General features: G+C 36.1%; 1 pseudogene; it reads right to left on the reverse strand.

Moving 5' to 3' along the window:
• Nucleotides 1-4,909: 4,909 nt before the first annotated feature.
• On the reverse strand, nucleotides 4,910-8,031 carry LOC118722962 (annotated as a pseudogene).
• Nucleotides 8,032-16,907: the final 8,876 nt, after the last annotated feature.

A 16,907-nucleotide genomic window follows, 5' to 3' on the forward strand; every position in this document is an offset into this window, starting at 1 on the left:
GGTGGTTTAACTGAAAGGAAATCCATCTAATTAAAAATTAGTTTTTGTATTTATATTTTATTCCACTAACATGTCTGATGACTTTACTAATTTTTTTTCTTTATGGATTAAGGTATTACATATGTGTCCTTATTTCCCCATTGTCCTCCCCACCCCCATTAATGCCTCACCCCCTAGGTGTCTGTGTCCATTTGTTAGGCTTATATGCATGAATACAAGTCCTTTGGTTGATCTCCCCCCCTTACCTCCACCCTCCCCTTCCTTCCCTCTGAGGTTTAATGGTCTTATCGATGCTCCTTTGTCTCTGGATCAGTTTTTGTTCATCAGTTTATGTTGCTCATTATATTCCACAAATGAGTGAGATCATGTGATATTTCTCTTTCTCTGACTGGCTGACTGAAACATGGACCTTACCTCTCTGAAGTCTGAACCCTATTACCTGAAGGGCATTGTTTTGCAAAGCGAACTACACACAGTGCTTTTAGGAGATAATTAATGATTGTGTATTATCTTTCTGTTTGAAAACATAAAAGCAGCATTGAGAAATCATAGACATATTATTCAAAAATGACACTAAATTTATTTAAGCAAATTGGGAGATAATTTAAGGAATTATTATTTTTTCTATTCAATATTTGTCTCATCTGTTCTTTTCTTCCAGTCCTGCTTTCTTTTGAATTATAAAGGTGAGACACTTTTTAAAAATTTCACATTATCTCCTCCTATATTGGATATATATATTTTTTTAGCAAGAAACTAAAAATAATCCAAGTTTGGAGTGATGAGACGAAAGGGCATTAATTCAAAACCTGAAATCAATCTTTAAGCTGAGAAAGGCTAAGGGATTCTTTCCTCAGAGGCTTTAGAAGGAGCGAGGCATACTGATACTTGAAGAGCTCAATGACTCATTTTGTACTTCTAACTTCCAGAGCTCTGAGAGGATAAAAGTTTTGAAGCCACTAAGTTTGTGATAATGGGTGAGAGCCACAGTAATCATGAGAGGTTTCACTTGAAATGCAGGCAGTTAGGGCAGGTCCAGTGGAAACAAAGGCAGGTGGAACATAGGTGGGGCAGACACAACAGTTTAAGCAGCCTGATCCCAGAAACCAACCAAACAGAAATAATAAAATGTTTCTGGACACAAAGCAGGAGGCATGGGAAACCAAGGAAGGGCCTGCAACAACAAGGTGTACTGACACATAGAAACAAAGTTCAGCACAGGAACAGAGAAAGAACACATTGAAATGGGAAAGTTCAGATCTGTTGCTGGGCAAGAACACTGAGGGAATCAATCAGGTGACAACACAGTAGACACATAGCAGGCTTGTAGCAAACATATACCCCTGGACTACAAGGCCTAACTGGGGCAGCTCATTATTGGCCTCCTCTCCTTGCAGGGAGTCTGAATCTGCTTGCAATAAACTTTCACATTTTTGTTTAAATCTTCTGGTCCACAGAGCTCATTCTTCAGTGTCGAGAGACACAACCTCTGGAAACACCTGGGCTCACAGTTCTGGTCATCGATAAAGCAATACAAGGAGTAAAGACTTTTTCTGTATTTTAACAACTTCCTCTCTCCTCTCTAAACCAAGCCTAATATTATAAGAAGTTGGGTATTACCATCACTAAAAGATTTAAGAAGAAACTAGCTGGAAAATGTCAGGCTCACACTCAATGTAGATAAGTTTGTTTTCAGAAATCTTAATATGGAACAGCTTAAATTCACACAATACACTAAAGTATGCATTTGAAATCATCATTATAAAAGTGCTCTCATCTTTATTTTATTTTTTAAATTCTCACTCAAGGATATTTTTCCATTGATTTTTTTTTTTTTTGAAGTAGCAATACAGGTATATTTTATTTCACATTTTATTAGTAGACAGATGGACAGAAAAAGACGAAATAAGGTTTATTTTGTCTTTTTCTGTCCATCAATCTACTAATAAAGTAAGGTTTATTTTGTCTTTTTCTGTCCATCTGTCTACTAATAAAATGTGAAATAAAATATACCTGTATTGCTTTTTTAAAGAGAGTGGAAGAGAATGGGAAAGAGAGAGAAATATTGATGTGAGATAAACACATCAATTGGTTGCCTCCTGCAGGATGCCTGGCAGGAGAAGCTTGCAACCAAGGACCAGGACCTGAGCTGGGGAGGAGCTCGCAACCAAGGGATGTGCCCTTGACCAGAAGAGAACCCAGGACCCTGTGGTCAGCAGGCCACTCTATCCACAGAGCCAAGCTGGCGAGGGCTGCTCTCACTTTTTAAGACAGGACAGATGGACCTGGAGAATATTATGCTAAGTAAAATAAGCTAGTCAGAGAAGGATAAGTACTATATAATTAATTTATATGTGGAATCTAATGAACAAAATGAACTAACAAACAAAATAGAAACAGACTGAGAGCTGCAGAGTGGAGAGGGGTTGGGGGATGAGTGAAAATGGCGAAGGGATTAAGCAAAGAAAACAAAAAGCCTCACAACCACAGAAAACAGTATGGCGATTAACGAAAGAAAAGTGGGGTGAGGAAGGTAAACAAGAGTAAAGGGGGGATAAATGGAGATAGAAGTACACTTGACTTTGAGTGATGAACACACAATACAATTGTAAAATAGTATCCTGAATCTATGTAATTTTATTAACCAATGCCACCCCCATCAATTCAATATTTTTAAACTGCTCTCACAATTTTCTGATTCTAAATGTAATATTTAAAGCTCCAAGTGTCTCTTGAATAATATGATGAGCAGATATTAAGATACATATGTGCTATGTAGCATACATGAGTAAATGAAAAAATACCCATTCAAACTCTTCTCTAACATGAAAGGATATTCTCAAAACCTCTAAAATAAAATGTAACACCTAAAATGAGGAGCTATTAAATAGAATTTAGTTCTTGTTTCTTCTTTCTTATTTCAGCTTCAGGTTCTCGCTTTTGATTAGACACACAAAGATCTTCTAGACACTATTTATGTATGTTTATTTTCTTTTGTGCACTTCATTTACTTCTTAGTGTCTCTGATTTGGAATTTTAATTTCTAGATTATATGACTCCCTTTTATTATTAATCTATCTATTATTTTAATAATAACAGGTCTCATTTCTCCCCCCAACCCTCCCAAAAATGTATTTTCTGAACTATTACCTGCCTACCTCACCAATAGGTCAAAGTTTGTACTTTGCCATTACATCATTGCTGCTCCTATGTTCCGAGGTGGTCTCCAGTCAGAAACAAGATTAATGTGTATAGTTACCCTCATTTATCCTTTTCTCTGAATTAATGCAATTATTCTCTGATACCTATTGCCAGCTTGAACACAGAGAAATCCATCATTTAGCTAAAAATAAATAATGTTTATGTAATTAATTTTTTAGGCAAATACAACTTTAAATGTTATTCACTGAAAATATGTCATAAGAAATTTGTGCCACGAATCTCAGGGCATTGTTTATACTTACAAAGCAGAGATTCTATTTCATTGTGGCTTGGTGCTACATCTCAAGACTAGTCAATCTTCCTCCTCAAAAAACAAAATATAACAAAGCAAATGGACAAACGACAATAACACCTCAAATCACCAAAACAGAATTCATCCTTGGAGCCATAGAAAGAGTCAAGATTTTCTTCCACATTTAAAATTCAGGAGGGACACCCTCACAGCCTTCCACATAGTTTAAAGTTGGCCAGCCTTGCCTTTTTGCATACAGTACACTCACATAGCAGTACTGTTAGTACATGAAATATGTTTTGTTGGTAATTAATTACTTTTGTTTATAACAAGTCGCTGATGTCCATTATGGATAGTTTATATTATTAATACATCATTATCTTGACGCATACTGAGGAATTATTTGTGTTTCCAGGCTTCTTGAGTTTATTCACACTTAATGAGTAATGAGCAGTAAAAAGAAACTCAATATTTTTGCAACTCCCAGACATCGAGCATAAAATATATATTTGCTTTAGTTCATAGAGTTTCCAAACTTTCTGTTTTATAGGAACGTGGGAAATTACAATAGGAAGAAAGAGGAGAAAAACAAGTTAGGTAGCTCTATTATGGCGGCCTGACAAATCATTACGCTCAGCCTGCACTGGTTACTGTGCAGCTCATGAAACAATATTCTGCTTTGTACAGAAGCAATTAGGGAGTGGTTCCCTGGGATACTTTTGCCAACGCTATTTTGCAGAGGCGAAATTATATCTGGGATCACTCTCATTAAAGGAACCCCCAAAGCTAATGAGGTCCCTATATTACTAATACAATATATAAAGTATTTTCTGTTTCATTTGTTACTTAAGAATTCTTACTTGGGGGGGAAATGTACTTTATTTTTAACTTGAAATGGTAAGAGAGGATTGTGGCTCAGAAGGCAGACATCACGAGGAGAAAATATCAAAACAAGCGAAATAAAGGTATTAAATATTTAATTGGTATTCACACTTACTCAGTGGAAACTCAGTTGGGGTTTTGTATGTGAATTACTACAAACAAATATTTTTTCAAAGTCAAAATGGAAAAACTAATATTGGTGTTAGGGTTATGTTTTGTTAGATTAAAATTTTATCATTTTATTCTTTGCTTTCATAAGTTTCTATTTTGCTCAAAATATGTACACAATGCAAGGGACATGGCAGAATCCTGTACTGGGAAAAGAGTTCATTGAAGTCTGTAACACATATCTAAGCACAGCACATATACGAAGAGTAGCATAATGAAATTTCTCCTCCAGAGATTCAAGTCTCTTCAAGTATGGGTGGGGAAACATTTTTTTTTTGCCTTTGATCCTATTTTTATTCAAAATCAGCTGTCCAAAGTGTTTTGTGTTTTGACCATTATGAAATAAACAAATTTAAGTTTATGCCACAGTTGTGGGTTTTTGTTTTTTTTTGTTTTGTTTTGTTTTTCTGAGGTGGGTTTCTTTTCTACAGGCTTCTTTTCAGCTTCTGGTTGCTTGGTACCTGCAGCCTTTTTCCCCACCAAAGGCTTCTGCTTCTTAAGGTCCCCAGCCTTCTTTCCTTTCTTCCCGACCACAGGCTTCTTGCCTGGAACCCCCTTCTCATCTGATTTGGCTTCTAGCGCTGCTGTTGCTTTGTCCACCCGGAGCTTGTGTTTGTTGGCCTGGTGAAGAATGGCCTTCCCGAGCATAGTCTTTGCATATGGTTTTAGCATCAACATGACCCTCAGGCTTTGCAGTGGATTCTTCTTCAGGACTCTGCATGGTGCTCACAGGGCATTTTGGATCTCTGGCCTTTTCAAGATTCTGCTAAGGTCTGTACTGAGCATCTTGTACATGGGAAAGTTGCAGTTCCTCGTGAGTCAAGTGCCATACAGCTCATCTAACTTGCAGAAAGCACTTTCAGCCCAAATGCAGAAACATCCCACATGCCCCCCAGGAGTGAGTTTCAAAATGTTCAGTTTGCTTACATTAAGCAGAGCAATTCTGGGATGTTTCTGAAGACTTTAATGGTCCCGTGGTCCTCATCACAGACGATGCGAGGTCCCCTGCACTGGACACCATGATTTCTCATTTTGCCTTTGCCAGCCCTCATTAGAAGAGAGGCATAGACCTTTTTTCTATCCAGGCATTGAGTTTCTTAAGAAGCAAAACAGCCTCCTTGGGTTTCTTGTAGCTTCATCTTTATCTTCAATCACCAAGGGAAGTTCAGAAACTTCCTCAATATGGTGACCTTTATTTCTTTCTTTTATATCTTTTTATTGATTTCAGAAAGGGAGGGAGAGGGAGATAGAAACATAAATGATGAGAGAGAATCATGGATCGGCTGCCTCCTGCACACTCTACGCTGGGGATTAAGCCCCCAACCCAAGCATATGCCCTTGGCAGGAATCGAACCTGGGACCCCTCTGACTGCAGGCTAAGCCAAACCGGCCAGGGTAATACGGTGACCTTTAGACATAACTAGTGCTGGTGAGGCTGAGGCAGCCAGGGCAGAGCAGACGGCATATTGTTTCTGTGTTGTGTTCACTCTGCTGTGCCAATGGTGCCAGGTTTTTGTTGGTGCAAATATGCAGCCACCACAACACATATTTCCAGAGCACTTCAGCCATGACCATGAATTTCACCGCCTCGGACTCTGGGAATTCCAGCCACAGGTCTGCCAGTACCAGGGCTCAGCACTGGTTTGATGACCTGCCAATTCACTGACAGCATAGGGCTGTCTATTGTTTTTGCATAAGTTGGTATGAACAAAGCCCACACTATCTGGTCGAACGGGAGCTTTGAACACAGCAGGTGAAGTGGCATTTTTACCAGATGGTTCTCTCTTTTTGGAGTCCACAGCTGTCAATGCAGGAGCACACACCAGGAGAGGAACAGGCCCCACTCCTCTCTACCCAGAGGATCCCACAGGGGGAAAAAGTGGGGAACCTTTTTCCTGGCAAGGGACATTGGAATATTTATAACATCATTTGCTTAATATAAATCTATGTTTCTTTAAAAAAACAATTCACAGATTTATTGAATTTTGAGTCCCACCTGTGGGTGCCATGAGAGGGGTAGACAAAATGATTTCTCAGGCTTTGTACGTCCCGCATGTGGGAAACTCCCCACTTCTGCTTCAAGGAGATGAACAACTAGAAAAACAAAACAGAATAGGAGAACAGCATATGTAAACTTTATTGTTTTATAGAATTACTAAATACCCTGAAATTTTAGCAAAGAACGGATGGCTGTGGCTGAAGTAGTAAGGTGAGGTATCATAGAGGAGAAATAGTTTGGTTTTATGCAGAAGTACTAGTACAATTAGGAAAAGAGAGAGAGTGGGCCATTGCTATGTGTCTGAGAAGAGCATGAGCAGAGGCACAAAGACAGAGCATGTAGAAGGAGAAGGGCAGGAGGAAGGAAGCAAATAGAAATACTGGACTGTTTGAAAAAGAATCTTTCTATTGTGAGTAGATTAATGCACCCACATGATGTTCTTGTCCTAATTTTCATATATTTTTTTTTAATATGTTAGGTTATATGGCAAAGGAAAATTAAGGTTGCAGATGGATTTAAGGATGCTAATCAGTTGACCTTAAAATAGGGAAATTATTCTGGATTATTGAAGAGAGCTCAATATTACATAAAGCCAACAAGGGAAACAGAAGAGTCAGAGAATCTGAGAGGAAGATATAACCACAAAAGCAAGTACAGAGTGATGAGATGTGAGACTCATCCTAGTTTGCATATGGAAATTTGGAATATGGAGCAAGAGGGCCATGAGCTAATAATACTGGCAGCTTCTGGGAGCTGGAAAAGGTAAAGAAAAGGATGAATTCCCTAGAGCTTCCAAAAGCAATGAAGCTGAATGACACCTGTGGCATTCTTCTAACCCATATGTAGTATTTTAAGGTCATAAATTTGTATTGCTTTATAGCATTATATTTGTGGTTATTTGTTCTAGACAGATTGCTTGAAAGCTTGGCTCATTGCCATCCCAAGAGTACATATCAACATGAAGAAAGCCATATTTTATTAATGGTGTGAAAATGAAATTCAAGAGAAAATAAAATATTATACATTTTGAAGTAAAAAAAAAATTAGGGAACAAAATAGATAAAAGTGACATGTTAATAAAGTACATATATATTTTTTGTAAGTTAGAAAAATGATAATGCATAAAATAATTTCTTTTCAATTGCTCTTTACCATTTTTATTAGAGTTATCAGAAATTATCAAACTTTTTTTGAATATCAATACTTTAATAATTTAGTTTGAATTTAATTAATATACAGGGTGGGGCAAAAGTAGGTTTACAGTTGTTTGTATGAAACATTTATGTATATAAAACCCTAATATGCAAATAGACCGAATGATAGAACAATGGTGCAGGAGGATCATGGTGGGTATTGGTAGCAGGCAGCAGATTGCAGTACATGGCAGATGGTGGAGCAAGTGAGTGGGGGTGCCAGTCACTATCCTCGAGGCAAGTCTCTGGTGGTTACTGAAAATTCTTTGCTGCTGCTCACTGTGGTCCCACCCAGTGCTTGCAACCAATGCTAGCACAGGTCCACTTACACCCATAGCTAGCACCAGAGCTGCCACTTGCACCGGATGCTGGAGCCCTGTGCCAGCTCCAATTGCTTGGTGCCATCAGCATGTGTGAGCGGCGGCTGCTGGTGCCTCTTGCTCCTGACGGTTTTTCCACTGCCAATGCTAACACCCACTGACAGCACCAGCCTCCCTTGCACCTGCTGCTGGCACCAGCCCCAATCGCTCCACACCATCAGCAGGCCAGTGTTGTCAGCAGGTAGGAGCAGTGGCAGCAGGAGTGGAGCTGCCAGCAGACAGGGGACTGAGAATTGTGGTGGGAGGGGCTAGTCAGGGGTGCAGAGGATGGGCCGATACCTGCCCCTGTGCCCACCACAGCCTCGTGGTTAACAGTTCATTACAAAGTGCATGAATTTGTGCACTGGGCCCCTAGCAATATAATGTACACTAATAAAAGAGAAACATGTAAATTGACCATTAATTTGCTATCTCCACCAGCCAATCAGAGCAAGTATGCAAATTAATCCAACAAAAATGGCAGTTAATTTACAAAAATGGGCTCAGAGGGAAGACTGAAGACATTGTAGAAGGAAGAGGGAGGGAAAGCACAGGGTGACACTTCGATCCCTCCTCTGCTTTGGTCGGCCACAGGAAGCCCTACTCTTGCAGGAATCTTCCTTCAATGGGCCTCTAATAATTAATAGTAATACAAGAATGAACTCTGTGTTTTTCATACAGTCACCCTCAATTTTACCAAAGATAATTATAATAAAAGTACTTGGCTTATACAATAAATCTAAACTTATATCTGGTCTCATTACTTACTGCTGTAAGAGCAGTAAGAATATAAATTGCTCATATAAGCTCTTTTAAATCTGCTTTGTTGGAACTTTTTATAAGGAATCTCACATGTAACCTTTAACAGCCTCACAGGCCAAGGAAATACAAGCCAATTATTTAGCATTTTTTTTGCAATACCTATAGATTTGGGCAAATTTCTTTCCTACTGAGGTCTCAAAAATATCTTGACTTACCTAGGTCTGTCAGGAAGTAAACTCCCTAATTGTGATGAGAACCCTGTAAGCAAAGTGCCAGGCGAGTTTTTCCAAGGGGCTCTCTCTACTCCATAGAATCACCTTCGTTGCTTAAAATTATCTGGTCATATCTACGAGTAAGTCTATGCACATTCTCAAATGCAGCACTCTAGCCGATGCTTGGAAAATCAGCCAGTTTCCAATTGTGCTTATCACAAGAACAGATTCTTATTGAACTGATGTGAAGAACTATACTGTCATGAAAATATAAGAATACTCCCTGAAAGTTATGTTTCAATTTTATGTATGTAGGTATAATTTATCAAATTGTTGTAGTCATAGTTAGCTTAAGAGAAATTATTTCTTTATATCTGAAAACTAAATATTAAAGAACCAGCAATATTTCAAATAACAAGTCACAAATTTATATTCGCGTTTCTTGGTTCATTTAATAACATTTTATTCATTATTGCTTATATTGATCTTTCAGTTAGTAGTTTTATGAAGCCATTAGTTTCTCAATTTATGTCCTGTAATTTCTAATCTAGTTCAGTGGTATGATCTATAAGTCATTAGAGACATGACTCTATTTGAAGCTGAAGCACTTTTGTAAAAGCATCAGGGTAAAAACAATAATTGTCTGTAATTGAAAAAATACTTTAAAAATGTATTTGTGAGAGATTTGATCAGAGTTCATTATAATGAAATTGACAAGGAAATTTGGTTGTTTTATGACATCAAGATTTTAAAATGATAACTAGAATTAAAACTGATAAGGTTATATTAGGACATATTAGATTTTTAAAACATTTTATTTATTGATTTAGAGAGAGGAAGGAAGAGAGAGAAAGAGAAACTTCAATTTGTTGTTCCACATATTTATGTATCATATTCAATGTTTGATTCTTGTATGTGCTCTGACTGGGGATCAATCCACAGCCTTGGATTTACCCAACTGACCTACCTGAACATGGCTTGAATATATTAGATTATTTAAAATTTTATATAATTTCTACAAAATTTATATAAATAACATATATCTACACAAATATAGGAAAATTTAGTATCACTTGTTGAACAAAGTTTTCCATGTAATTTAACTTGTTAAATAGCCTAATAAAGAAAGGAGAGGAAGTATTTTGAGTTTTTACAGAAAGCCTCTGAAATATCCCAAAGATAGCTAGAGGTCAAAATGACTTTATTTAGAATTTGATTTGGGGACATTTGTGGAAAATACCAAGAGGTTAGGATATTTGGCTAAATGAGTCCACAGATCATTGTGAAATAACATTTAATTATCTATTTAACTAAAGTAACAATAATAGATTTCAAAGGCAAATACAGAAGATTAAATAGCTGTTAGCAAAATGTAGCCCTTTTAATATTGAGAAGATTAGTTTTCTTAGGAAATCAAAGACCCGATTAAGGCAGCATTAAGACCTGACTAACAAAACCTGAAGCAAAAAAACATTAATTTGGTAAAACAAAATCCCTGCTTTCTAGACAACATACCCAAAAAGCAAAGGAGATACTTCACAATCTTATCAAAAGTAAACAATTAGTCTAAGAAAAACAAAATTCTAATTTTGTACCAGATTGCTTTAGATATTTAAATTTATTTATTAAATTAAATTCATTCCAATCTTAGCCAACTTAACACACATTATTTTTTTACCCAAAGATCCTTTTTATGCAAACCTTTTAGAACTTTTTTTAAAATTTAATTTGTCCCATATTTCCACGTTTACAGTTTGCTTCTCTTTAAAATAACATTATTTTACTTATACAAATATATTTTTATTTTTTTACTGAAAATGGACATCCTATATTTTTGCATTCAAGTAGTTTCCTTTATTATTTCTAATAGTTTTAATTACATATACTAATTAAAATATTTAACATTTAGAAACCTTGATTTCTAATGAAATCTATATTCAGACATACCTCACAGACATTGTGAGTTCAGTTCTAGACTACAGCCATAAAGTTGAGTATCACAACAAAAAAATCATACTCTGTTGTCTTGCCTTAAATTTGTAAAATATGCAACACCTTTTAAGTGCAATAGAGTGAGGTGCAATAGGATGAGGTGTATCTGTGACTATGAACTGTCTGTTACACATTTTTACTGGCAAATTTATTAATATATTTTATAATTTCTAGAAATATATGCTTCTGCATGCTATTTTTTTTTTTCAGTGTGGCACAAGACATTTTTATTTGCAGACCAAAGTGTCTTTAGTTCCTCCATAACAAGAGGTCAAAACAGGTAAATTTAAACTCAAATGGCAATTAATGTACCAGTATTTTATCTCATTTGTAAATACTATAGACATTTGCTGAATTTCCACAATAATTCCCATTTATTTTACTTAGTAAAATTCCAGAAGTAGAAGTCACTAAAGGGGTTTGGGAAACTATTACACAACAAACATTATTGAAAAATTTACCTACCCCCCCCCACCTTTTTTTAGTTTTATTGTTTAAGGTATTATAAATAGTGGTATACATGTCTCTCAACCCCCTCTCCCCCCATTGACCTCCCATCAGGCTCTCCTACCCCCATGGACTTGCCTTAGTTCTCTTGCCCCCAGTGTCTTGAGTCTGTTGGTTGTGCTTATATGCATGGATACCAGTCCTTTGGTTGATCTCTTACCACCCCCCCAACCCTTCCCTACCTTCCTGCTATATAGCTACAGTCTGTTTGATGCTTGCTTCTTTGCCTCTGTTTATTTTTGTTAAACAGTTTATAATGTTCTTTATTATCCATAAATGAGTGAGATCATGTGGTATTTATCTTTCACTGACTGGCTTATTTCACTTAGCATAATGCTCCCCGGATCCATCCATGCTGTTGCAAAAAAGAAGACATTCTTCCCTAAGCCCTTTTTATTTCACCTATGCCTATTTAATTTATTTGTTTCAAGCAATCACATTTAGATGACCTACAGGAACTTTTTCCCACTTTGCTGAAAGTTTTTATCAATAATGGGTGTTGGATTTTGTCAAATGCCTTTTCTGCATCAACTGATACAACTATGTGATTTTTATCTCTCAATTTGTTTATGTGATGTGTCACTTATATTGATTTGTGGATATTGTACCATCTCTGCATTCCTAGAATAAATCCACTTGGTCATAGTGTATGATATTTCTGATGTAATGCAGGATCCAATTTGCTGGAATTTGTTGAGGATTTTGGCATCTTTGTTCATGAAGGATATTGGCCTATAATTCTCTTTCATTGTTTTCTTTATCTGGTTTTGGTATTAGTGTAATGTTGGGTTCATAGAATTAGCTTGGAAGTGTTCCTTCCACTTAAATTTTTTGGAATAGTCTGAGAAGAATAGGTTTAAGTTCTTTGAATATTTGATAACACTCCCCTGTGAAACTGACTGCCCCTGAACTTTTATTTGCTGGAAGCTTTTTGATGACTGCTTCAATTTCTTCCATAGTTATCAAATTATTGAGATGTTTAAATTCTTCCTGATTGAGATTTGGAAGATTGTGTTTTTCCAGGAAGATGTTCATTTCCTTGTCTAGTTGTTGGAATAGAGTTGTTCATAGTAAATATTTTTACAATCCTTTTTTATAATCCTGTCAGTTCTGTTGCTATTTCACTTCTTTCATTTCTGATTTTGTTTATTTGGGTCCTCTTTCTTTGCTTCTTGCTGAGCCTGGCAAGAGGTTAATCTATCTTTCTTATCCTTTCAAAAAGCCAGTTCTTGGTGTCATTGATTTTGTTTTGTTGTTTTTATCTATGTTGTTTATTTTTGCTCTGATCTTTATTATCTCCTTTTTTTTTGCTCACTCTGGGCTTTTATTGTTGTTCTCTTCCTAATTATTTAAGTTGTAGAGTTAGATAATTTATTACTATTTTTCTTGTTTTTTTTTAAGGTAGGCCTGTAGAGCTATAAACTTCACTATCAGGACAGTTTTAATTATGTCCCATAGATTTTGGATTATTATGTTTTCATTTTCATTGGTTTACATGATGTTTTTAATTTCTTTTTTGATCTCTTTGCTAACCCAATCATTGTTTAACCTGTTAACCGGGGAGTTCCCTTTTTAATTATGCAATGTACAACGGGCGCATACTCTTTCACTAGGAAGTGTCAGTACATCACTCCCAGTGCACATAATTTTATATTATTATTTTTTTATTTATACTTAATTAAAATTAAAGAAATATATATTTTCATTTATTTATATATAAAGCACAAAAGAAAATACAAAATTACAAACAAATAGAAAAGAATACCAACAAAAAAATGGAAACATTGAATTAAAATATTATAAATTTTACAAACAATTATAAAGATTACAAGAAATATTAATCGTCCCTCTCAGGGCGCAACATATATTTCAAGGATGTATTCATATGTCCTACCTGTTCCCAATATTGTTTACGTTTGACGTATTTATAGGTCCTGCTCGGTTAACAGGTTAATAGCATGCTATTTAGCTTCCAAGTGTGAATTTTTTATTGTTTTTATTGTAGTTTATTTCTAATATTATGCTATGTGGTCTAAGAAGATGTCTGATATTGATTTAAATATTCTTAAATTTGGAAAGACTTTGCTGGCAGTCAGACGTTCCCCTGAAGGATCCTGGTTGGAGAGGTTGCAGGCCAGGCTTAGCCCCCATCCCTCCCTCCATGCACCAATTTCATGCACTGGGCCTCTAGTCTATATAATAAAAGCAAAATCAACCATTACAGTGGAACTACCAGAACAGCCAATAACTATGATGCACACTGACCACTGGGGGGCAGGTGCCCAATGCAGGAGTTGCCCCCTGATGAATAGTGCCCTTCCACAGAGGGAGCACTGCTTATTGGAAGTAGTAATAAAATAAAGTGAATCCAAAGGTAATATAGTTTCTTCACTTTATAATGTGTATATAATATGTATTTAATGTTATACATATTATTACTAGGTTTTTATAAATAAAATACTATTTTTATTAAAATTTATTAAAAAGTAATAGTATTTATATCTAACATTTAGTTCTTTCCAATTGTGTCACTACCCATAATTTAGTATTTCTAATAATTATAACTACTATTATAGCTTCAGATCCAAAAAACTGTTTGTTTTTTTTAAGAATAGTTTATTGATTTTTAGAGAGAGAGGAAGGTAGGGAGAGGAAAAAAAATCAATGAGAAACATTGATTAGCTTCCTCCTGCATACCCTTTACTAGGGATGAAACCCACAACATAGGTATATGCTCTGACCAGGAATCTAACCACAAGTTTTCTGTGCCTGGGATGATGCCTAACTAATTGAGCCATACTGACCAGACCAAGAAAATGCTTTTTTCCAGATATACTATTGGGTAATTCATTGATAAAATACTACATACTTCTTTAGGATTAACAAGTGAAATTCACTAATTAAAATTCTCTTACTAGTATTTGCATCTATTAGTACATATGTTTTAGAATCTTTTAACAGAGTTTTAGTCTTTCCATCTAATGTTTCAGTTTAGACATTGTAAATGAACTCAAATTGTTTTCTATGATGCATTTTTTACTTTTACTTGTCTTATTAGCTAAGGAAACTAAGAACATTGATTTTATTCCCCTGTTTTTTCCTAATTTATTTATGTTAACTCCACATCCTATATAATAAAGAGGTAATATGTAAATTGACTATTACTCCAACACACAAGTTAGCTGTCCCCATATGGTCAAAGATGGCCATCCCCATGTGGTCAAAGATGGTTGCCCCATGTGGACACAAGATGGCCACCACAAAATGGCCAGCAGGGGAGGGTAGTTGAGGGGGACCAGGCTTGCAGAGGAGGGCAGTTGGGAGGGACTAAACCTGCAGGGGAGGACCAGATTAGCAAAGGAGGGCAGTTAGGGATGACTGGGCCAGCAGGGGAGGGCAGTTGGGGGCAATTAGGCCTACAGGGGAGGACAGTTAGGGGTGACCATGCTAGCAGGGAAGGACAGTTAGAGGTAACCAGGCAGGCAGACAGGCAAGCAGTTAGGAGCCTGTAGTCCTGGATTGTGAGAAGAATGTTTGACTGCTCATTTAGGCTGATCCCAGGATCAGTCCTAAAGAGGGAGTTAGATATCCTTTGAGGGGTCCCAGATTGGAGAGGGTTCAGGTGGGGCTGAGGGACATATCCCCCTCCCTACCCCCCCATGCACAAAATTTTGTGAACTGGGCCTCTATTATTTTATAACTATCAAAATTCATAACATCTGAAAAATTTGTCCACCTATAGTAATTCACTTATATTTAAATACAATAGTTCACAGTTTTATACAGGTATATCAAAAGTAATTTTAATAGCAGTGAAATATATTAGGTAGTTATGTCTCTGTTTTTGAAACATTTTTTATTAATTATAGTTTGTATTCATAGAATGGATATCATATGACCTAGACTATTTAAGTATGTTTAGCTTTCTCTATTCTAGATTGAAAGAAGTTAAATAAATTAATGCTTTTGAAAGCCAATTATTATTTTTACTAGTTTGTATTTTATGTATTTTTAAGAAGCTTAAACTGAAAACATGAAAAAGGGTCGATTTCTATTTCCTTCTTTTTCTTTTTTGACATTTACAGAATTTTTCAATGAAGATATTAATAATTGTTCAAGTAGTTGAATGGCAATGCTTCCATTATTATCATTTGATTGTACAGCCAAATAATCAACTTAGATTACTTGAGAAATATGTGAATATATAGAACTAAAAAGTATAAGTTTCTTAATATGGCATTTTCAAAGTACTATGTAAAAACATGTTTATGTAAAACCTATATTTCTATAAACATCTATAATTAAATACTAACATTAACATGTAACTTAACCCATGGAAGGCTTTCAGAACTCATCAAACCAGAACTGTTCAGTAAACTTTCTTATTACCAGCAGTTCTCTGAGAAGTAGGAAGAGGAAAGAAAATAGGACTAATATCTGCTTAAAAAAAATAAGTTTTTATTGATTTCAAAAAGAGGAAGGGAGAGGGAGAGAAAGATAAAAACATTAATGATGAGAGAGTATTATGGATTCACTGCCTCCTACATGGCTCCCACTGGGGATGGAGCCTGACCAGGAATTGAACTGTAACCTTCTGGTCCATAGTTTGATATAGAGCCACATTGGCCAGGCTAATGACTGCTTTTAAGAAGTATGCTCACTGTGGAGGACTCAGACTTGTAACAACTCATATGATTGTGCTGTAAGGGAACACAGATTGAACATCCTACCAAGGCTTTGTAAATGATCTGTCTTCCTCCAGGAAGAAATGCTCAGATTGATAGCTGAAGTCTGAACAAAACATAGGAAAAGAGTTAGCAGCAGAAAATTCTAACCAGGACAAAGAGTGCCTTTTAATACTGTAGATCAGACACATGGGAGCATTTGGAAAACACAGGGAGCTCTAAATAACTGTGGTGCAGGATGTAAAAGGATATGGTCAAGAATAGACTGCAGAGGTTATCGGAGGCCAGGCCACGTAGATGGTGTTAAGGCATTTGGATTTGACTCTAAGGCAAAAGACTTGGAGATCTTTGTAAGAGGTGCAAACATGCTCAGATTTGCATTAGTGTGGACATTGCAATCCCAGGTTTACGAGTCATAAACTTGGGTTAAGAAGAGTAGGTATGTGGCAGACTTAGTAAAATGAGATATGGTGGCTGTACTTGAATAAAAATGGGAAAGATTAAGCTGTTTGGATAGATGTTTAGGTGAAAAACAATAGAGATAAGACCAGGAAAAGATTTCTTTGGTTAAGAAGTGTGAGTGATATTTAAATATCTATGACTGCCAGAAATTTTCCAAAGTGAATTTCCCCTTCAACACTAAGTTATATGGTCCTTTAAGTACAAATACAATATTCAATCTGCAAAGGAACAC

This window comes from Pipistrellus kuhlii, unplaced genomic scaffold (assembly GCF_014108245.1).
Source record: "Pipistrellus kuhlii isolate mPipKuh1 unplaced genomic scaffold, mPipKuh1.p scaffold_m20_p_2, whole genome shotgun sequence".
In the NCBI taxonomy this organism is placed as follows: Eukaryota; Metazoa; Chordata; class Mammalia; order Chiroptera; family Vespertilionidae; genus Pipistrellus; species Pipistrellus kuhlii.